This window comes from Macrotis lagotis, chromosome 6 (genome assembly GCF_037893015.1).
Source record: "Macrotis lagotis isolate mMagLag1 chromosome 6, bilby.v1.9.chrom.fasta, whole genome shotgun sequence".
Classification (NCBI taxonomy): domain Eukaryota; kingdom Metazoa; phylum Chordata; class Mammalia; order Peramelemorphia; family Peramelidae; genus Macrotis; species Macrotis lagotis.
Genome location: NC_133663.1, coordinates 38,206,139 through 38,229,081, shown reverse-complemented (window position 1 = coordinate 38,229,081; position 22,943 = coordinate 38,206,139). Strand labels below are relative to the sequence as shown.

At 38.5% G+C, this 22,943-nt stretch overlaps 1 long non-coding RNA gene across 1 annotated transcript in view; it reads left to right on the top strand.

Moving 5' to 3' along the window:
• The window catches only part of LOC141491615 (uncharacterized), a 43,174-nt gene that overhangs the window by 18,376 nt on the left and 1,855 nt on the right, over positions 1-22,943 (top strand). Inside the window, exons 2-3 of the long non-coding RNA XR_012469667.1 lie at positions 6,348-6,492; positions 12,570-12,668. This is a non-coding gene — a long non-coding RNA (uncharacterized LOC141491615). The remainder of the gene's footprint in view (positions 1-6,347; positions 6,493-12,569; positions 12,669-22,943) is intronic.

Here is a 22,943-nt window from a genome sequence, read left to right as displayed (position 1 = left end):
CTTGCCAAGGGATGATGTCTAACCTAGGGCCTTGCTCTGTGAGGCTCTTCCAAGACTTGCTTATCCTCATTTTTTCCAACCCAAGGCCTCACAATAGGTTCATGTTACAGTTGACACATTTCCCCCCTCCTTTTCTCATTTGTCTGGCAGAGAACAGAAAGAAACCAAAGACTTCAAAGAATAAACAAGACTTTCTCAAGGCAGGTAACCAGAGTCTCTAGGACAACATTAGATGCTTCACACCCTTCTGAGTTTGTATCAAGGGCAGACAATAAGGAACCCATTCATTTTCCCTCCTTCATCTTTCTTTTAGAACTCATGAAGAAGAATTTCTAGTTGAAAAAAACAGCTGGAAATACCCAACTTGGACCCCTTTACTCGCAGCATGACTTCTTACTGCTTGGGGAAAATAGTGGAATCTTACTGATACCTGTTTACCGTTCAATGCTCAGTGAAATACTTATGTTGTTCCTGTCCGCTTCACTGATCACCAGTCCTTCCCCTCCTTCATCAATCAAGTCACCAGATTTAAATAATCACCTTACTGGACAGAGAGTGTACTGAACGTAGAACCTGGAAGGCTTGGGTTCAAATTCTGATTCTGATTCTTAGAAATTCTTTGTCCCTGAGTAAATTGCTTCATGTCTCAGCCTCAATGGTTAATCTGAAACATGGTCATAATAATACCTACAGAATCTTTTCTTGACAGAAATGACTAGGAACTCAAGTTAAAGAAAGAGACACGCCTTTGGAGATACGGACAATGTGGTTTTGCTCGACGAGGAATCATAGTTACTGTTTTTAAATTTCTTTTAAATTAGGAAAGAGGGAGAAAAAAATAACTAATACTTATGAGTATAAATGTATAGGTGAGACCTATTGTTTTTTATAGTTGATCCGTTCCAATTAGTATAGCTAGGGTATAGGTTGGATGGACGAAGTCATCAATAAAAAAAGTCTCTGCCCTCAAGAACCCAAGGATCTTATATTTGCTCTCAGAGATGTAATATATACACCAAAAATTAAATGTAACAATCAGTAGATAGATAGCAAGTTAGGAAAATAGATAAATAAGAGAGAGAGAGAGAGAGAGAAAGTAGGAGAGATATGATGATGATGATGATGATGATGATATAATATAAATGACAGATGAATAAATACATAACTATATAGATATTAATTTATATCAAGATAGATGACACAGAGAGATGATAGATAGATAGATAGATCGATAGATAGATAGATAGATAGACAAATAGATGAGAGAGAAACAGAAAGCAATAGAGGAAAGACCCCTAAAAACTGAAGGAAATCAGGATAGATTTCTATAGGATATGGTATGTGAACTGAGCTCGAAGGAATCTAGGGAGAGCATTCCGGGTTGGGAGGTAAGGCCATTTGTAAAGGAATGGAAATGGGAGATCAAATGCTATGTACCAGTCAAGTAGAACAGTTTAGTCCGAACTTGGAGTATGTGAAGAAAAAAGAATGTGAAGAAGAAGACTAGGGTCAGATTTGTGAAGGTCAAAGTGAGGAGTAAGGGAGGAGGGCAGGTTATATTTTTATCTCAAAAATAAAAGGGAGCCACTAGCAATTCTTGAGCAGGGAATGACATGGCCAGACTTGTACGCTGTATCTATCTTTTTCCAAATCCATCCTCCACCCAGTTGCCGAGTTGTTATTTTTTTAAGTAAATCTCAGACCGTGTCCTTCTCATGCTCAGGAAGTAAGATGCAATTTCAAAAGAGGAGGAGATTTCCAAAAATAACCTTGATGTCAAGACCAAAAGCATCCTACAACTTTTTTTAATTAAGCAAACTAGGTCTAAACTTCCCTTGAATAAAAATCAGAGGGATGCTGCAGTATTTAAAAGACACTCAAATCTAGAAAAATCTGTAACCAAAATCTGATTTTGTAAAAATCATTGGCAGCATGATCATTTTATTTAGTACACCAAGTATTAAATGCATAATTAAGTAGGGAAGAAAATTATTTCCTTTCTAAATTTTCTGACCTGTGTCCTTTGGCTTTAAGGAGCAAAGTGTATTCTATTGGCTCAGATCATAGGCAAAACCAAGAACAAAAGATGAGTGAGTGGCCGAAGGTCAAACCAGAGCCATATCCTAGGTGTGACCCTTAACTAAAAAGCCTCAACCTATTTGCCAAGAGTTTCTCTGCTGTGTTGAAAAAGCAAAGGCATGATGGGAATGTTCTTCAGAGGACTATTGTTCACTTTGGAGCTCTGGTTTTTTCCACACAATGTTCAAACACCTGATATCATTTCCGTTAAGGAAAAAGAGCCAAATAAATAAAGGCAGTCCCCAACTTACCAACTGTTACTGTTCCAAAAGAGTGTTTATAAGTGGTTTCTTTGGAATTTGAAATCTATTTTCCAATAGAAATGATGTTGTAAACGGTGGTTAGATTCCCAGGCTAGCTCACAAAGGACCAATTAACTCAGAATGTTGTCAAAATACTGTGAATTGGGGACAGTACCTTTTTTTTGGTGCTATATGTCTTATTTCTTAAGATCATAGTGTTTTAGACTGATTAGACTAGTCTCTCTCCTCTAAAAAAGTCAGGAGGGAAAAGGGAACAGGAGGGGAGAGGGAACAGAAATTGCTCCAATGATTAATGACTCCATGCATTCAGTCCTGACACCAAAGGAATTTTACCCATCAACCGGTGGTTATGGACTCATCTGACTTATTCATAACTGGTATGACCAAAGGTAAATTAGTTCAGTTTACTTTAGACTAACTCTCATGAAGTATGGATAGATAAATAGACAGACCAACAGACAGACAGATAGATAGATAGATAGATAGATAGATAGATAGATAGATAGATAGATGATAGATGGCTAGATGAATAGATGGATAAGATGAAAGAGAGAGAGAGAGAGAGAGAGAGAGAGAGAGAGAGAGAGATTTTGAAGTCAGGTCTCCCATTTTCAGTCTAAACTGAGAGTATGGCAGCCACTCATTGAAACAGATCCCATTACTAAATGTCACAAAAGTTTTAAATTAATTAGTGCTGTGTTTATTATATGTTTACTCTGTGCAAATTACTGGAGTTACAAAAAGAGGCAAGAGGCAAACCCTGCCTTCAAGGAGTTTACAATATAATGAGAAGACTGTCTTACATGATATACATAAGTAAACTCAATCTTATTTACCCTATTAATTCAGTTAACAATATTTTTTCTACATAGAACAAAAGCTAACATCAACCCATCATCTGCAATGATCACAAATTACAGAAAGAACCAAGTTTTACACTATTTTTACATCTGAACCTACATTCCATCATTAAGTTTTAATACAAATGTAATAGGTTATGGACTCATGATTATATTTTCCATATTTCCTTAGAATTAGAAGATCTATCCCTTCTTTGCCTCATCAATTTTTTCCAGAGCTTTCTATCTTATCTGTCCCATGCCCTTTCCCCTCTTGACTTCCTACAATGGATTATACATATGATCTTACCAGTAAAATGTATTCTCCTTAGTTGAACTCCTAGTAAATATTAGCAAATTAAAAAGAACCATGGACCCAGAGAATACAACATTTTGATGAAAAGGGAGAGATTACTAGGATCTAATAGTGTGTACACAATGATCAGTGTATCAGTTTGTTACACAAGGGGATAGAGGTGACAAATGTCTTCAAATATTTGAATGCACATCATGTAGAAGATTCAGCTTGTTCTGTTTGGCCCCAGAAGATGGAACTAGGAAAAATGGGTAGAAATCACATAAAAGTCGAATATAAAAAAATACTTCCTCACAATAAGAGTGGTCTCAAAGGGGTGCCAGTTCCCCTTCCTTGGAGGTCTTCAAGCAGAGACTTGAAGGTAGAGAGAGAGAGGATATCTTTCATTTGAGGGCAGAACTAGGTAGCTATTGAAGTCCTTCAAACTCTCAAATTCTGGAATTCTCAGATATCATGGAATGAGATACACAGTTAGATAAAGTATTTATTGTAGGGTTTTTTTAATATCAGACATTAAACACCAAAGATGTGAGCAAGACAATCCTTGCCTTCAAAGGGCTTACAATGTAGTGAAGGAGAACAATATCAAAAAAAAAAAAAAAGAACCAGAAAGTGGTGGGGGGGGAAGAGGCTTGAGAAAAAGGGCATTTCCACAGTGGCATGGTATATAAATAATCAGAAGTGCAATGGAGAACTAGATGTAGGAATGAGAAAGTCAAATCCCAATGTAGAGAGAAGAGGGTATATATTTAAATGACCATAATGGAAGAACCAAAGGCATCAGTAAAACAAATGTTACTTAGAGTGTAAACTCCTTGGAGGTAGGGACTAGTTAGGGTTTTACCCATGTATCCCTAGTTCCTCCCATCTAGTAGGTGTTTAAGAAATGTTTGGTAAATTCAATTTCCATAAGATGCTCATTATTTTGTGTGAAAATAATATACATCAAGGCCTTTCAATTCAAAGACTTAGTATTTCCCACCTCACTCCTCCAAAATCTCTTCATGCCTGTTTATTAAAGAAATGAATCTAGCAGATGTGACTGTGGATGGCTTCCAAGCCCAGCAACCTCACTTGGAGCCAAGTATTCCAACAGACAAGTCTTACAAATATACCTATCCTGGGAAGGAGGACTCAGAGACAGATACCTGTTAGGAGTTTCACAGCGATGGCCCACAGAATGATGCTGTGGACTTTTTCATTCATCCCTCTGGCATATAGTTCCTCTGCTAGCACCACTCTCCTGGATAGCTGGAGAAAACCCTGCCCAGTCTTTAGAATTGGTCCCATCTCAGTTTGACCTTCAAAGATTTCCCCAATCTGAGTCCTCTCTATCCTTTCAGACTGATTACATACTACTCCTCTAAATGGACTCAACTTTGCTATCAAAGTGGTCTGGGGAGATGACAGAATGAGGCAAACATTTTATTTGAAGACAGAAGATCTGGGTTCAAATGCTGATTCTGCCAATTACTGTATTACCTCCAGGACCAGGGAAGTCACCCTCTTTACCTTACCCCCCATCTGGGTCTCATTTTTCTGATCTGGAGGAGCTTGGGCAGATGCACTGATCTAAGGATTCTTTTTGTTCTAACACTGTGATCCAATACTCTCTTGTTTCTGGGTATTTGCATTGTCCAGAATGCTCTCCTCTCTTGTTTTCACCTAGGGCATTAGATAGAGCACCAGTTTGGGGGGTAAGAACATCTAAGTTCAAATCCAGCCTCAGATACTTACTATTTATGTAACCTTAGACAAGTCATTTAACCTTGTTTGCCTCAGTTTTCTCATCTGGAGTGACTGATGATGATGATGATGATGATGATGATGATGGTGATGATGTTTGTCCTTTGTTCTTGAAGAAGGGAGGTGACACCATAACAAGCAAATGAACTGGATTTGAGTGGGGGGGGGTGGTCTATGTCAAGTCACCAGCTTCACTTTCTCCTCTGGAGCCATCTGGGTCCAGTAGAGAGATATGAATCAAGATAACTGGAGATGACTCCAGATGGGAGGCATTTAGGGTTAAGTGACTAGCCCAGGATCACACAACTGGTAAGAGTCAAGTGTCTGAGGCCAGATTTGAACTCTATAAAATGAGCTGGAGAAGGAAACAGGAATTCACTCCCTAAATGTGGTCACAAAAATTCAGATATGACTGAAACAACTAAACAATAAACTAGAGCTCACCTCTTGGAACCACTGGCTCCCTTCCAGTCCATGTCAAGCCCCACCTCCCACAGGAGACCTTTCTGGATTTCCTTAGGAGTCAGTGCTCCCTGCCCCTGACTGGACTGGCCCAGGATCACACAAATAGGAATACTTGAATCCAGGCCCGCCTGGTTGGAAGGCCTCCTGATAAAATGTACTAAATTAAATTGAACAATATAGGATCACAGTCTCTAAGCCTTGTTCTGGTTGCTACCCTCCAGCTGGTGATGAAGGAGTAAACCTCCAGGTCAGAAGGAGGAAGAGGAAGGTATAGAAGAGAGTACACAGAGACGAGTCAGTACATCCACTGGGATGGCTAAAAGGAACCAGGCTAAAGGGCAAACAGGGTGGAGTTGGTAAATGAGCCCAAGAGACAGCAAAGCATGTCCAGGCCAGCTCCCCAGTTAGTCCTGTCTCTGGAATCCCTCCCTGATTCACCTCTCTGCCAATTCTTTCTGTTGTTTATCTTCATTAGGTTAAAATGATTTAATTAGGCCATGAAGTATGGGCCTCTAAAGTGTACATAGCCCGGGTTGGGCATTTTCTTGGTTCTGCCCATGGATTCAACTCCAGGGAGAAGATTTTTCTTTTTCCCACGACACCATTCTCAAGCAGATTAAAAACTGTTTTCTCTTGCAGCCTATCTCATGAGCTCACTGCTTTTGGAGGACTGCATCTTTTGAAAGCAACCCTGGTGATCCTTGGGAGATTGGGAGGAACTGTGATGTACAAGGCATCCATCCACTTGGTGGAAGAAAGAGGCCAACTCACCCAAGTCCCAGAGGTGAACTCCCAATCAGTCCTTTTTTCTCTGAATTAGTACTGAGAGAGAGAGAGAGAGAGAGAGAAAGAATAATGATCTCACTACCTCATTCTTTAACATCTCTATAGAGAAACAAGAGGGGAGTCTAAATGGGAACAATGATGGTCAATAATGAGGGCCAATTCAAAATTCTATCTCAAAGCAGTGTGACCCTGGGCAAGTCGTTTTAATTTGTCTGATTCAATTTCTTCACCTATGAAATGGGAATAATAGTACTAGTGGATCTCATTGGGTTATTATAAAGATCAAATAAGATTCAATATGTTAAGTGTTAAGGTATCATCTAAATGTAACTGATGATGTTGATGATGATGATGGAAAAGTTCATATTTACAAAGCATTGTAAACTGGCTATTTAAAGTTTACAAAGTACTTTATATCTCTTTTCTCATTCGAAACTCCCAATGACATTATGAGGTGGGTGCTAAGGAAAATGAGGTTCAGATACAATAGGATCTCAACTTACTTCTTTTGTACTCAAGGTCTATCAGTGATGGCAATGACTAAGATGAATTTATTTCTTTCCAAGTTCAATATCATAGCCACTACCCAATACTGCCTTCTATGTTTTGCATGTTGTAGACATTCAAGAAATATTACATAATGCTTTCCACTGTTTATTGATTTGATTTTTAATGAGGATAATAATAAAAACTGATATTTCTGAAATTCTCCTAAGTGTTCACCCCATCGAGTTCACTTCTAAATTTGGCATATCTAATGGACAGAATTACTCCTTCACTTGCAGGGCCTGGCATCTTGGTTATTGGAGTCAATCCACAGTTGGACCGGGTCCCAGTCACTTCTTGTGACTGCACTGGCAGATCAGCTTGGACTCTTACTTCCAGAGTTCTCTCTGTGGTTCCATCCATCTTTCAAGATTTACAAGGTCATAGTTATCTCCAATATTCCTTTACCCAAAATCAGGAAAGAACAAATACAAGGAGGCAAAGAATAGAGGTCTGAAATCATAGGCCTCATCTCAGACCCATATGGGGAGGGTCTGAAGCATCTGCTCATCCAGAAGTTTATACCATCTCCCTCTCACTCGGACACACCAAGGAATAAAGACAAGGTGTCTTCACTAATTAGTGCTCTTTATAAGCATTCTCCATTCTGGCTCAGTTGCCAATATGAACTATTCAATAGAAAAAGAAGGTAGGGAAGGAAGACAGAGAGGCAGAGGGAAGACAGAGCAGAAGTGGGAAGTCTTTGAAAATAAAATATAATTGAAATTAAAAAAACAAGATTCTTATACATATGAGACATGGGAAATCACTTGAGCAAAGGCATGAAGCAAAGGATGAAATATTATGTGCAGAAAACAACTATCAGGTCTGTTTGACATGAACAGAGAGTCTGTAAAGGAGAAGAGATGGAAATAAGACTAGAAAGGCAAATTGTAGAGAGATTAAAAGACCAAAATAAAGGAGTTTGTATTTGGACCTAGAGGCAGCAGAGAGTGATTGAAGATTTTTGTTTGTTTTTTCAAAGAAGGATATAAAATGGTCAGATCTATATTTTAGAATATCAGTTTGACAGTTATGTGGAAGACTGACACACTGGGAGAGCAATTCAATAGTCTAAGCAATAAATCTTGTTAGGGGACTGAACTAGTAGAGGGCATGTCAGTGGAGGTAATGGGATAGATATGAAGGATGTTGTGAAAGGAAGACTTAAGAGACTTGGTAACTGATTAAATATAGAAGTTGAAGAGTCAAGACTGACTTTGATTTCAAATATATTTCATCAAAAAGTTACCAGAAATGAAAAGTTTGAAGAAAGAATAGGTTTAAGAGGGAAAACACTTCTTTTTTAATAAGTTTGATCTGAGATGTCTATCAAAAGAGCTAATGCCCAGGAGGGCATCGGTGGAGCAAGATAAAGAGATCAGGACTGGATATAATGATGTGGAAGTTGTACAGATAGAGAGATTAGGGAGAAAAGAAGAGAAAAGACTTCCACCAAGGAGCTGTGAACTCATCCAATCTTTTGAGCAATTTGAAATTATGCCCGAAGGGCAATAAAAATACGCATACCCTTTGATCCAGCAATACCATTACTGGGTCTATACCCTGAAGAGATCATGCAAAAAGGGTAAAAACATTACTTATTAAAAAATATTCATAGCAGTCCTGTTTGTGGCGGCAAAGAATTGGAAATTTAATGAATGTCCATCAATTGGGGAATGGCTGAACAAATTGTGGTATATTACACTATGGAACATATTGTTCTACTAGAAACCAGGAGGGATGGGAATTCAGAGAAGTGTGGAAGGATTTGTATGAACTGATGCTGAGCAGATGAGTAGAACCAGAACACCTTTGTACACCCTAACACAACATGGAATTAATGATCAATCATAATGGACTTGCTCATTCCATCAGTGCAACAACCAGGGACAATTTTGGGCTGCCTGCGATGGAGAATACCATCTATATCCAAAGAAAGAACTGTGGAGTTGTACAAAGGCCAAAGATTTTCACATTTAACTTTTTTAAAAAATTATCTTATTATGTAATTTTGCTAGCTCATATTTTTTTCTTAAGGATATGATTTCTCTCTCAGCACATTTAATTTAGATCAATGTATAGCATGGAAACAATATAAAGACTATCAGACTGCCTTCTGTGGGTGATGGGGAAGAAAAGGAAGAATAGGGGGAAATTGTAAAATTCAAAAGAAAAAAAGACTTCCAGCAAATTAAATGCTATAGAGAGTAAAATGTAAGAACAGTATTTAAAAAGTCCACATTGTATAGGGCAGCTAGGTGGTGTAGTGGGTAGAGCACCAGCCCTGGAGTCAGGAGTACCTGAGTTCAAATTTGACCTGAAACACTTAATTACCTAGCTGTGTGGCCTCGGGCAAGCCATTTAACCCCACTGCCTTGCAAAAACCTAAAAAAAAAAGTCCACATAGTCACAGGGGACAAAAACTCAAGAATAATATACAATATAATACAATAATATACAATAATACAATATATACAATACAATATACAATAATATACAATCTCAAATAATAATATACAAATATAAACAGTATAATTTGTTGACCTCAAAGGAATCCCTGAGATTTCATGGGATATGAGATTGAACCTGATCTGCTTGAGCCCAGGAGGAAAAACTAGAATAGGTGAAGTTACATAAAGACAATGACCCATTTCCATGCCTTGCCTTCTAATCTTTTAGAATTATTAACTTTCTCTGGGCCAGTAGTGGTTATTTAGGAAAAGAGAGAGACTGGCAAAGAGACTTCTGATGGTCCTGATTTATAAGAAAAGGCTTGTCCTTTCCCTTACACTGGGAATCATGAATTATTTGTTCTCAGAATAGGGAAGAATCAGATCTGTGATCCCTGTTACAAAAGCAGCTGAGAAGGGCTGAGAAGGGTAGATCTCTTGAACTCAGGAGAACTATCATTGACTTAACTGCCCTCAGTAAGTCTGGCATTAATGTGATGACCTGCTTGGGGAGGAGGTTGTTCCCAGGTTATCTAAGGAGAAGCAAACCAAACCATGCCAGGTCAGAAAATGGAACATGTCAAAACTTCTATGATGAGCCATAAGGTGTGAGACCTATGCACTTCCAATCTAGGCAAGATAGGGAAACCCAGTCTTTCGACTAAAATGGAATAATAAAATAAAAATTAAAAGAAAGCCACATACAATAAGATAGAGAAATATGAGGTCATAGTTCTCAAATTTGACTCTTTTTCCCCCCTTTCTGTTGCACTTGAGTGTTGGAAATCCTGATTACTAAGTGATGGGAGTACCATGAGGTACACCAAACTATCTGAGGTTGTGGCTTGTGAAGACAGGTCCTGCAACAGTGACCCACTTTTCTGGATCTGAGTCAGGTGCTGGGATAAGATGAAAAAGGTTTTCAGACTCTTCAACTGGCATCTGTTATGACACCTGATGATGGATCTAGAAGTTGGAGGAAACAATTGACCTCTGACATTGTTCTTCCCCTACTTCCCCTTATTGTGGTCTGTGAACTTGATGTGAAATTGTGAACATATCTTTTCCCCTTATTCTTTTTACACAAGAGTATTTGTATTCCAAGAAATCATGAAAAAAGGGGAAAAGATCCACATATACAAGAATATTCATAATAGCTCTTTTTAAGTAGCAAAAAAATGGAAATTAAAGAGATACCAATCAATTGGGGAATGGCTGAACAAGTTGTCTGCCACATGAATATAATGGAATATTATTACTCTATTAGAAATGTTGAGCAGATAGATTTCAGAAAAACCTGGAAAGACTTACATCAACTGATGCTGAATGAAGTAAGCAGGGACAAGAGAACATTAAACATCTTAACAGAACCATTATGTGATGATCAACTGATAGATTTATCTCTTCTCAGAAATACAACTAGCAAAGATAATTCTACAAGATTTGCAATGGAAAATACCATACACAACCACAGAAAGAGCTGTAGAATCTGAATGCATCTCAAAACATACTATTTTCACCTTTTTTAATTTATTGTTTGTTTTTTCCTTGTGATTTGTTCCTTTTTATTCTGATTATTCTTTCACAAAATGACTAATATGGAAATATGTGTAACACAAATGTACAAATATAACCTATATCAGATTACTTGATATCCTATGGTATGGGGAGTAAAGGCGGAGGTGAGAAAACTTTATAAAAATGAATTGAGGGGGTGGCTAGGTGGCACAGTGGGTAAAGCACCGGCCCTGGAGTCAGGAGTGTCTGGGTTCAAATCCAGTCTCAGACACTTAATAATTACCTAGCTGTGTGGCCTTGGGCAAGCCACTTAATCCCATTTGCCTTGCAAAAAAAAAAAAAACCTAAAAAAATGAATTGAAAATTACCTTTACATATAATTGGAAAGTAAATGAAATATAAAAATAAAATAAAATAAAACCATAAATATATGCGTGTGTGTGTGTGTGTGTGTGTGTGTGTGTGTGTGCTGAGAATAGATACTCCCACACCTGAAGATCTTGGAATGCAAGTGGGAGGATATTTAGGAAATGACTGGAGAAAGATGGAGGCTCAATATAATTTAGCTCAATTTATTTATTTTCATTGTTGCTATGTTCTATATAAATTGGATAATCATAGTATTTTCAGTTTCTCAGACCTATGGCTGTGTAAAGGTACACAGAGAAGGGGAAAGTAATTAGAGAAAGATGGGAAAGGGCTTCTGAGTTATGTATGGATCATTGACTTTATATTTCTTTCCCTGAATTAATGCCAAACCCAATCTGAAACACTGCTTTTTAAGCTAGGGGCTTGAGGTGAGGTTTGGGTTGTACACAATCTAAGTATCTCCAAGTTGAGTACCAGAGGCATGTTATGGTCTTTCAGGAAGTCTATCTGATACAGAAGGCTGGCAAGACTCTTGGGAAGGTGTTTCAAGTTTAGCATCACCTACCTGACAGGCAACTTAGATATTGTATTCCCTAGCTAGATATTATCACACTATCCTTCTAGAGGATTAGAGACAGCAAGATTTGGGGTCATATAACTCAATGGCATCAGGGATGGGATCAAAAAAACTTGTCCCAAGGCAGACATAGGTTTGGTGCTTATATGGAAGACTTATTTCATCATTAAAATTGCCCAAAAGTGGAATGAGTGCCTCAGAAGAAAGGGAGAGTAGACCTTCTCTTTCGTTGTTCAATAATATTAGTCATATCTTCTTGGTAAAGACATTTCCTTCTCCAGTTCATTTTATAGATGAGGACACTGAGGCAAATAGGATTAAGTGACTTGCTCAGGGTCACATAGCTAGTGTCTGAGGCTGCTTTTGATGACTTCTGGTCTGGTATTCTAATGTACTGTGACACCTTGCTGCCCGAGACCTTCCCTAAAGAACTTCGAGTCAAGGCTGGAGATCACTTAGTGAGAAAATTGTATCAGAAATGCTTATTAGAATATGGATTGACTAAATGGTAACTGAGATCCCTTGCAGCCTGAAATTCTGTAATTATGTGATTCCCAAAATCAATTGTAAAATGAGAGAATGGACCTGACTATTTTTCATATTTTCTTCCAGCCCTTGGAATCTCTAATTCAGTAATACCTACTACCTCCCTCTCCGGGAAGAATGGAATCCAGGTGTGTTCCATTTGAGAATTTCAGCAGGAGAGCATGGGTATGTATTTTATCCTTATTGTTGGGGAAGAAATGTGGGATATTTTGTTTTGCTTTGATTTTTTTTACTCTATATGGCTTTTAAGCCTTAATCTATTTAATCTCTAGTCTTACCTTGGCACAAAATCAATGAAATAATTGCTGTTAATAGCATATCCTGGTCAGTTCAATCTGCTCTTTGTGAATATGAAAGTCTTCTGTTAAAGTCAAATATGAAACAGAATGGAGACAGAGTTACCTACATGTTTCTTTTACATGAATGGGAAAGGACCTGGACATCTGCCCTCAAGATGCTTATAAATCTGCTTGGAGATGAAAAACTGATGTGTATGACACAAGAAGAAAACAGTATGACTGTACAGTTAAAGGCCAAATAGTGTGGTTCAGTTTTTAAATGCCAGAAGCGCAAACACAGGGAAAATCAGGGTGGGCAGTAATGACCAACAGGAATGCTCGAAGAAGTGGAATGTGACCTAAGCTCAGAAGGATGGGGAGGATATGGCAAGCAGAGAGGGAGTAAGAAGACACTCACTGGGCCAAGGTGAGAATGAGAATGGTCTGTGAGAACCAGATAGGGCTTAGTGGAAAATGAGGTTGAAGCCTATGAAGAGGAAAACAAGTATTATCAGAGGAACGATATTTGCAAGGACTTCAGCAATGGAGATGAAAGAAAACCCAAAGAATGAAACCTAACTCCCTCTTCATGGCCACGAGGAAGGGGTTTTAGAGACAGAATGTGTCATACACTATCTGTCATCTCTATGTCTTAGAAGGTATTTTGTTTGATTGGGTTTCTTTATTGTTAGTGTAATAAGAAACTGGTTTCCTCTCACTGTGACCAAGTATGATCACTAATGGGGGACTAATCAATGAGGTTACTCCTTACAAGTCTGTGTAGACCATTTAGTTGATATTCTTATATGGACCTTGGAACACATGTACATGTTCTGTAAATTATTTTGATCTGGTGACCATTAAGTAAACAGGAATCTTTTTGATTAGCTGTATCAACAGAGCTAAAGGGGTCATTCAAAGAGCATTCCTTGTCCAGAGTCTGCCCCTTCTGTTTGGTTTGACTTCTTCTGGCTTGATGATATTCAGATGAGAGATAAAGCTATAAGACTAAAAACCACAGGCCCTCCCCTTCCACAACCAAAACGTGGCCTCTTAGTTCTGGTGTTTTAAATGAAGATCATTACAGGCTACTAACCTTTGAGTTTTTAAAGGTCAGGAGAATGAGCCACCAACAGTTTGGGGAGTGAAGCCCATTCTGGGGTTTGTGAAGGAGACAATGCCTCATCTTGGACAAAAAACTTGATGAGGCCATTGTGGTTTAGAAATTGTGTTGTCTTCCGAGAGGCCAAGATTGTGTAGGAAAGAGTGTGCCCTTAAAGGGTGACTAGCATTTGTACTTCTGTTCCTTTGAAATAAATATCCATTTAGAAAAACAAATTGATGTCAATTGACACGATAATAACAATGACATTTATTTAATGTCTCCCTTATACCAAGCACTGTCTCATTTGATCCTTATAACAACCCTGGAAGGCAGGTACTTCTATTATTCTCATTTTACAGTTAAGGAAACCGAGGTACGTAGAGGTTAAGTGACTTCTCCCCGGTTCTACTAATGTCTAAAGTCAAATGTAAATATAGGTTATTCTGACTTCACATTTAGCTCTTGAGTCACTATATCACAGACCTGGGATGCTAGTTTTTGGTGATTAATATTGGGCAAACAGGTGGTACAGTGAATAGAGTGCCAGGCAAGACATGAATTCAAATTCAGCCTCACAGATTTATAGCTTGTGATCCTGGACAAGATTTGCCTCAATTTCCTCATTTGTAAAATGAGCTGGAGAAGGAAATGACAAACCATTGTAATATTTCTGCTAAGAAAATTCCAAATGGGGTTACCAAGTATTAGACATGACTGAAAAACAACCCAACAACCTTGGAAGGTGATTTTACCAGAATGATGCCTTGAACACAAAGCATTAGACATTCCCCAAACCCATAGGGAGTAATCCTAGAACCCTGATTGTACTCTATAGCCAACCTTACTCTAAAACAGACAAGGTAGAGTAATCATTACACCCAAGAAGTTTTCATTCTATGGGATGAGGACAGGGAACAAATTATTAATATGCAGAAAGAACTATACTATAAAACAAAAAATTTTTTGAACAATTAAAGGAAATTAGGTTATATGGTTTCCAATAGAAACCAATTTTTCAAAGCCCTAAGAGTCAGAAAGAATAATGTATGGCTTAATGGCACATGTTAAAGTTGAAGGGGCATCAAAGCATGCCACAGAAACAATATAAAGACTAACAGAGTGTCTTTTGGGGGGGAAGCAAGATTAGGAGAAAAATTGTAAAATTCAAAATAAATAAATTTTTTTTAAAAGTTGAAGGGGCATTGGGATTGTGGTTAGACAACATGAATCTGAATCTCTGTACTGCTCATGATCTGTATGACTTTATGAAAAAAAAATCACTTTCTTGTGCCCCAGTATCCCCTTCAGTAAAATGAGGAAATTGAACTAGAAATCCAAGGTGGATTTCTAAATCTTATAACCTCCTACCTATATGATCAATCAATCGATTCTTGAGCAGCAATGCAGTAGAACAAATTCTGGCAGTATGTCAGTTGGATTAGAGGGGGAATTGATCCTGATCACCAGGATGCCGGTTAGGAGACCGGTACTGCCATTAAAGCATGAGTTATGGAAAGTCTGGCAAGAATTGAGAAAAGTTAAAAGCAAGTGACATTTCAAAAATAAAGATGATAAACATTAGTGACTGCCTCATACCCTGTATGTCAAAGGTAGCCAATTTATTTCCAACACACGTCAAAACTGATCCCAGTCTTTACCCCTCACTTCACAAAATTTCCCCATGTTTCAGTTGAAATTTGCCCAGGAAAAAAAAAAATTTGAAGAAGCTCCCCCTTTCAGGAATTATAGTGACATATTTTGTAGAGAATCCTATTAGAAAGAAAACCTTTGTGTAGTCAACCCAATCTTCCAGTAAGGTGGAAATCCCCTAAATATCAAGTCAGCCCATTCTATCTTTGGATCATTTCAATTTTTCAGTTTTTTTATTCTGTCTTTGTATCATTTCAAGTTTTCAGTTTTTTTCCCTTTAATTGAGCCTAAATTTACTTCTTTGCATCTTCAGTTGATCTAATTCCACTCTTTGGAATAAAGCTGAGTATGTCTAATCTCTCTTTTTTTAAAGAATTTTTTCATTTATGGTAATGGGGTTAAGTGACTTGACCAAGGTCACACAGCTAAGCCATTATTAACTGTCTGAGGCTGGATTTGAACTCAGGTCCTCCTGACTTCAAGGTCGGTGCTCTATCCACTGTGCCACCAAGCTGCCCCGATTATAAGATTTTTTGAGAGCAGGGATTAGTATCTCTATTAGCAAAGAGTCTATACTTAATAAATGTTTATTGAAATGAATTGAAATGACCTCTATTGTCCATTTTAGCCTCAATCTATGGTACTTTTATTTTGACTTTTGCAAGGTAATGGGGTTAAGTGACTTACCCAAGTTCTTACAGCTAGGTAATTATTAAGTGCCTTGGGGTCACATTCGAACTCAGGTCCTCCTGACTTCTGGGCCAGTGCTCTATACACTGAGCCACCTAGCTGCCCCTGTCTAATCTCTCTTATAAAAATTAGAAGACCGTGATCTATCATGTTCCCCACCCACCCCAAGTGTTCTCTACTCCTAGAGAAACACGATCTCAAGGCCCCTTGCCCTCATGGTTGCCTTCCACTCCATAGTCTCCAACTTCTACATATCCTTCCCACTACATATTGCCCAGAACTGAATGAAATATTCTTGCTTCAGGAGTATTGAGCAGAGAACAATAAGGATTTATCTCCTTTGTCCCAAGTTCTACATTCTTTTAATCGCTGCCTAGCATAATTTTCTTGGAGACCATATCACATGTTGACTCATATTGAGCTCATGATTCACTAGATGTTTTTCAGACAAATTGCTATCTAGTCATACCTCTGCCCTATTGAATTAGAAAAGAGAAGTTTTTTTATTACATATGTAAAATTTTCCATTTATTCCCATTAAATTTCATCTTATTCAATTTAGCCCAATGTTCTCCAAATCTAACAAGATCTTCTGGGGCCTAAGATTATCATCATGCATTTTCCTAGTTATAATCTCTTAGAAGTTTTGAGGAATGGAGGGATAATAATAAATGTATTCAATTAGAGGCAGTTTTTATTTGACAGCCCCTCAGATCCACATTATTCTTACTTAGGGTCCAGGCTATCTCAGTTCTTACTCTGATAAGCTGATTACTAGTTTTGCAACTTCTTGGAGCAAAGAGTAGTGCAGAGTTTCAAGATTTGGAAGACATTTATTTGACCGAGCGCCAAGCAAAACAATCAAGAGATGATTGTACAGAACAGCTATGCCGCTCCCATTGTTCATATGAGGATGCATTCATGACATGCACGCCATCAGTTGCTAGTTTCTGTATATGTAACCTGGGGAATTGAAATACAAAATCTGACAGTCTTGGATTTCTCTATGGCACTTAAGATGATGTCTGCCGGCAGCCAAACCAACATAGCTGCATTGAAGAGCACAGCCAGTTTAATGATACGTTGGGATTGCTTCTTGAATGACTGATGGATTTGGCTGCAATGCAACTGGATGGATTTTACAGGCCACAAAAACCCTGCAGTATAAGCTGAACTCACATGTTTACCTCTTTTGTCTGTTGATGCCTCTAAAGGAGGCAGAGCTCTCTTCCCCAATGGTGTTATTTTTAAAATAAAGATTCTAAATAGTGGTTCAGGTTGTATCATGAAGAACAATGACCATAAATTTTAAAAACACTTGAAAGGCAATATTCAATTTAATTTCCTGATGTTGACTCCACCCCCATTAAAATATTTGCTTCCATGTTTATGTAGTCTATTAATATGTAAGGTTACAGAAAAGACCTTTAATCACTCAAAAAATTTCCTAGAATGAACTTAGTTCTAACAGTTAGCCCAGTTTATCACAGTTTCAATAAATCTAAGCTCCTTGAGGGTCAGAACTTTTTTTTATTTATCTATTTTTTTAAATTTATTTTTAGGGGGGGTTGCAAGGCAAATGGGGTTAAGTGACTTGCCCAAGGCCACACAGCTAGGTAATTATTAAGTGTCTGAGGTCAGATTTGAACTCAGGTTCTCCTGACTCCAGGGCTGGTGCTCTATCCACTGTGCCACCTAGCTGCCCCTATTTATCATTACATTCCCACTACCTAGAATAGGGTTTTTGCCTATAGGCAAGGCTGAATTTATAATAACTGAGTATAGTAATAAATTGGAATTAGATGTGAGATCTTCTAAATTCAGCTCTGTATTTAAAATAGTGGGGGGTGGAGGGTAGAGGGTGGGAAGGGAACAAGCACCTACCATACTAAGCATTTTTTACAATATTTCCAAATTTAAGAATATTTACAAATATTATCTCATCTGATCTCTACACCAAGCACTAAGAATATTATCATCCCTCTTTTACAGTTGAGGAATCTAAGCAGATAGAGGTTCAATAACTTACCTGGGGTCATATAGGGTGAATATCTGAGGCCAGATTTTAATTTAGGTCTCCCTCACACCAGGTCCAATGTCTGGACACTATGTCAGCTAACTGCCTCCTAAATGTATGGAGCCCAAAAATTAAAGTAGATTATGTCTACATGCTACCCCCAATTAAGTGAACAAGACACTCTAATTCATGGTACCTTTATCAGGTGAGAGACTTCATTATTTGAATTGCCAAAAAAGAAAAAAAAGATGTGAAATATGTGAGAATAATTCCTAGAAACTCCTTTAAATCAAATGATAAAGGCATAAATAAACTAGTTAATCAGATTACAAATTAATCAGGAATGAAATGCCTTGGTCCTCAGGATGAAGTCAAATGACAAAATCTATTAGGATAGACACTCTGATCACAAAAAAAAAGCATCTAAGAGGAGATTTAAACAGATACATTCCAGCAATGGCTTCAGGATTCAAAATTGAGGTTTTACAAGAGAGGCAGACTGCCCTAGAGGGCAAAAGGAGGAGGAAGAAGGAAGAAGTGAGTCCATTGGGAGTGTTAAACCACCACTACCACCACCACTGACCACAATCTGAGGGTGTAGACCAGTAACAAACAATCCATATGACTGGGAACTGAGAGACTAGAATACTGAGACTTCAGAACTCTACAGGTTCCCTAAATCTAGGAGTTCAATTTAGAGCTGCCCTTGAGGGAAATCCCTGAGGACCATACAAAGGGAGAAAATTACTTCCATTCAAATTGGAGCTGTGATTCATTCCTTTGCCACATGTATTCTTGTTTAAGTCCACTTTCTCCTGGACTCTGATTGTGCTTATGAAAGAATCTGTCCAGGAACAGGGGGAGAGGAGAGTATTTCAGTTTTTACTATTCTCTCTCAGTAAATCTCCCTTTGCAAGAGCTAATTAGCATTAATTGGTTAAAAGTGATTAGGGAAAGATCAACTGCTTAAATTACATGGGGCACACCAGTGGGGGCTCATGAGCCACAGGATTACAATTCCCAACACAGCAGAATTACTTCTGGAATCTTGAGGCTAGCAGTAACCAGTCACTCTCAGATGAGAGCTGGGAAAATGAATCCAGAGCTTGTGTTATATTAAATATACAGTGTTTTCCCTCATTAAAATATAAGGTCCTTGAGGGGAGGGATTCTTTTACTTTTGGCTTTGTATCTCCAATACTAAGTACATTTTCTGGCATATAAATGCTTGTAGATTTATCGATAGATTGGCTCCATAGGTCTGGGATGTCACTGGGTGACTCCTCCATCAGTGTAGATTGGAACTAATTTATGCCTTCTCTGGTAGTCCTATTTATGATTACAAGGAACAGATATAGATCCCCCACACTTGAACTATGATCTAGTGTGTAAAACTGATCTAGTGTGTAAAAGAGACAGAGGATGCATGGGCCCTGTCTCACTGCCACTCCCATGTCTCAATTTATCCACTTTTTGTCCTCAGAAGTGATCAGCCCACCTTGCCTAAAACCCTCCTGACACAAAGGTGAAGGACTCAAAGGGTAGAATAAGAATATATTTTTGGACCTAACAAATGCAACAAATGCCTATTTGGTACAAGGATTGTGTTTTTCTTTTTTTATTGGAGAAGAGTTAGGAAGTAAAGGGGAGCTAGCAATGGGGTTGCTCAAAAAAGAAAAAAAGAAGAATATTATTAAAGCATTGCTTCAAATTCAGAGAAAAATACTGAAAAAATTTAGAAGGAAACAGACAAGCAAGATGACTCAGAAAATAACATGTTCAACTTATTACATACTTTTAAAGTAAGTGGTACATAACAAAGATTTGCATTTTCACATATAATTTCCCTTTTTCTGTTCTACATTATATGAGGAGGTGTTCTACTTTTAAAATAATCATCAAAGATGGCAGCATGACAACAGACTTTCCTAGGAGCTCTTTCAAATATATTCTAAAACCTTAAAATTATGTCTCTAACTAAATTTTTCAAGAGACAGAACCCTCAGGAAGATCCAGTGAGGTAATTCTCCAGCTCAAGGTAACACAGGGGTGAAGAGAGCGGCAACACAACCAGGATTATCATGCCAGAGTGAAGGAGCTCCAATCTTCCAGGAACAGCTCACCAGGTGCCTAGACACCTGGATCATGGGAGCACCCACTCCCTGCAGCACAAGCAGTTTCCTGACCTGGAAATCCAGGGAATACCAAGCACAACTTGGAAGATCAATGGGGAAATCTCTGCCAGAATGGGAGCCAGCATGGCCCTCAGTACAGCCTTAGCCACCAGCATAGCTGCCACCCTCATCGCAGCCCAGATCCCAGGAAACAGAAGCAGGTGCACAGAACCACCTGGCAGCTGTGACCGGAGTGCTCAGCCCATGGAAGGATGGGGGAAGACGGTCGAGATCTCACTCTTGTTCTTTATCCATATTCAGACCCTGGTCACAGTCTGGGAGCCCCCTATGGTCATTCATAGACCGGAGCACAGGCAGGAGAGCAGTCAGAGCCTCACATACTGAGGTCCCTGTAGTCATGTCCCAATAATACTCAAAAGCTCAAGAAGCATCCCAAACCAGGCACAGGCTGGAGAAATGAGTAAACAGAAGGGGAAAAAAGGGAACCTGAGCATAGACAATTACTTTGGTACCATGGAGGATCAAAACACAGACTCTTCAGAGTCTGAAGATGAGAAAGTCCAAGCTTCAGCATCTAAAGAAGTTGGTCTCAGGCTATTTCAGAGCTCAAAAAAGATTTTGAAAATCAAGTAAGGGAGGTAGAGAAAAAATTGGGAAGAGAAATGAGAGAGATGCAGGAAAATCATGAAAACTAAGTCAACAGCTTAGTTAAAGAGAACACCCAAAAAATGCTGGAAAACATACTAAAAACTAGTTTAGTCAAATGGAAAAAAAAACTTCAAAAAGTTGATGCAGGAGCTGCTAGGTGGTGCAGTGGATAGAGCACCGGCCTTGGAGTCAGGAGTACCTGGGTTCAAATCCGACCTCAGATACTTAATAATTACCTAGCTGTGTGGCCTTGAGCAAGTCACTTAACCCCATTGCCTTGGAAAAAAATCTAAAACAAATAAAAAATAAAGAAAATTTTAAAAAGTTAATGCAGAGAAAAATACCTTAAAAATCAGAATGGCCAGATGGAAAAGGAGATAAGAAAGCTCTCTGAAGAAAACAACTCCTTCAAATGTAGAATGGAGCTAAAGGAAGCTGATAACTTTGCAAGGAATCAAGACACAATAAAACAACATCAAAAGAATGAAAAACTAGAAGAAAACATGAAATATTTTATTGAAAAAACAATGGATCTGGAAAACAGATTTAGAAGAGACAATTTAAAAATTATTGGGCTACCCAAAAGTCATGATCAGGAAAAGAACCTTGAGCTCGTTTTTAAAGAATTTCTACAGGAAAATTGTCCTGATATCCTAGAAGCAGAGGACAAAATAGAAATTGAGAGAATCCACCAATCTCCTCCGGAAAGAGATCCAAACCCCATCCCCATGAGGAATATTATATCCAAGTTCCAGAACTCCCAAGTTAAAAAGAGAAAATACTACAAGCAACCAGAACAAAACAATTCAAATATCATGGAGCTACAGTCAGGATTTAGCAGCATCCATGTTAAGGGCTTGTAGGGCTTGGAATATAATATTCTGGAAGACAAAAAAGCTTGGAATGCAACGGAGAATCAACTACCCACAAAACTGAACATCCTCTTCCAAGGAAAAAGATGGACTTTCAGTGAACCAGGGGAATTTCAAATGTTCCTGTTGAAACGACCAGAGCTGAATAGAAACTTTGATCTTCAAGTACAGGATTCAGGTGAAGCATAGAGAGGGTGGATGAGAAGGGTAAATTATGACAGATTTAATGATGATGAACTGGGTGTATTCCTGCATGGGAAGATGATACTGATAATATTCATATGAGCCTTCTCATTTATTAGAGCAAGTAGAAGGAGTTTTCATAACGGAGACACAGAAAAGAGCCAAATTTGAAGGTAAAATATATGTTTTTAAATGGAGTCAATGGGTAAAAAGGAAATGTACTGGGATAAAGAAAAGAAGAAGTAGCATAGACTAAGATATTTCATGTAAGAGAGTCAAGAAATAGCTTTTGCGATGGTATGGAAGGGGGGGAAGGTGAGGGGAATGAGGGAGCTTCTTTCTCATTAGAAATGGCTCAGAGAGGAAACAGCATATTTACTTAATAGAACGTAGAAATCTAGAAGAAAAAAGAGAAAAAGGGGATGGGGGAAGGAGGGAAAGAGATAGGGGATAGAGGAGAGGGTAGATCATGGGAGAAGACAGTCAAATATAATACATTTTCTTTTTTACTTTTTGCAAGGTGGTGGGTTTGGATGGCCTGTCCGGGACCACGGGGTTGGGTAGGTGCTGGGTCTCTGAGGTGGGATGTAGGCTGGGGGCCTCTTGGCCCCAGGTGCTCTGTCCACTGTGCCACTTGGCTGTCCCACAGCACACTTTTGATGAGGGACGGTGAAAGGAGAGAGAAAATATAGTAATTAGTAATGGGGAGAAATGGATGGAGGTAATTACAATCAGCAACATCAACTGTAGAAGTAACTTCTCTGATGGATTTATGATAAAGAATGCGATTCCCCATGAGACAGAGCTGATGGTATCAGAACACAGACTAAAGCACATTTTTTTCTCTTTCTTTCACTTTATT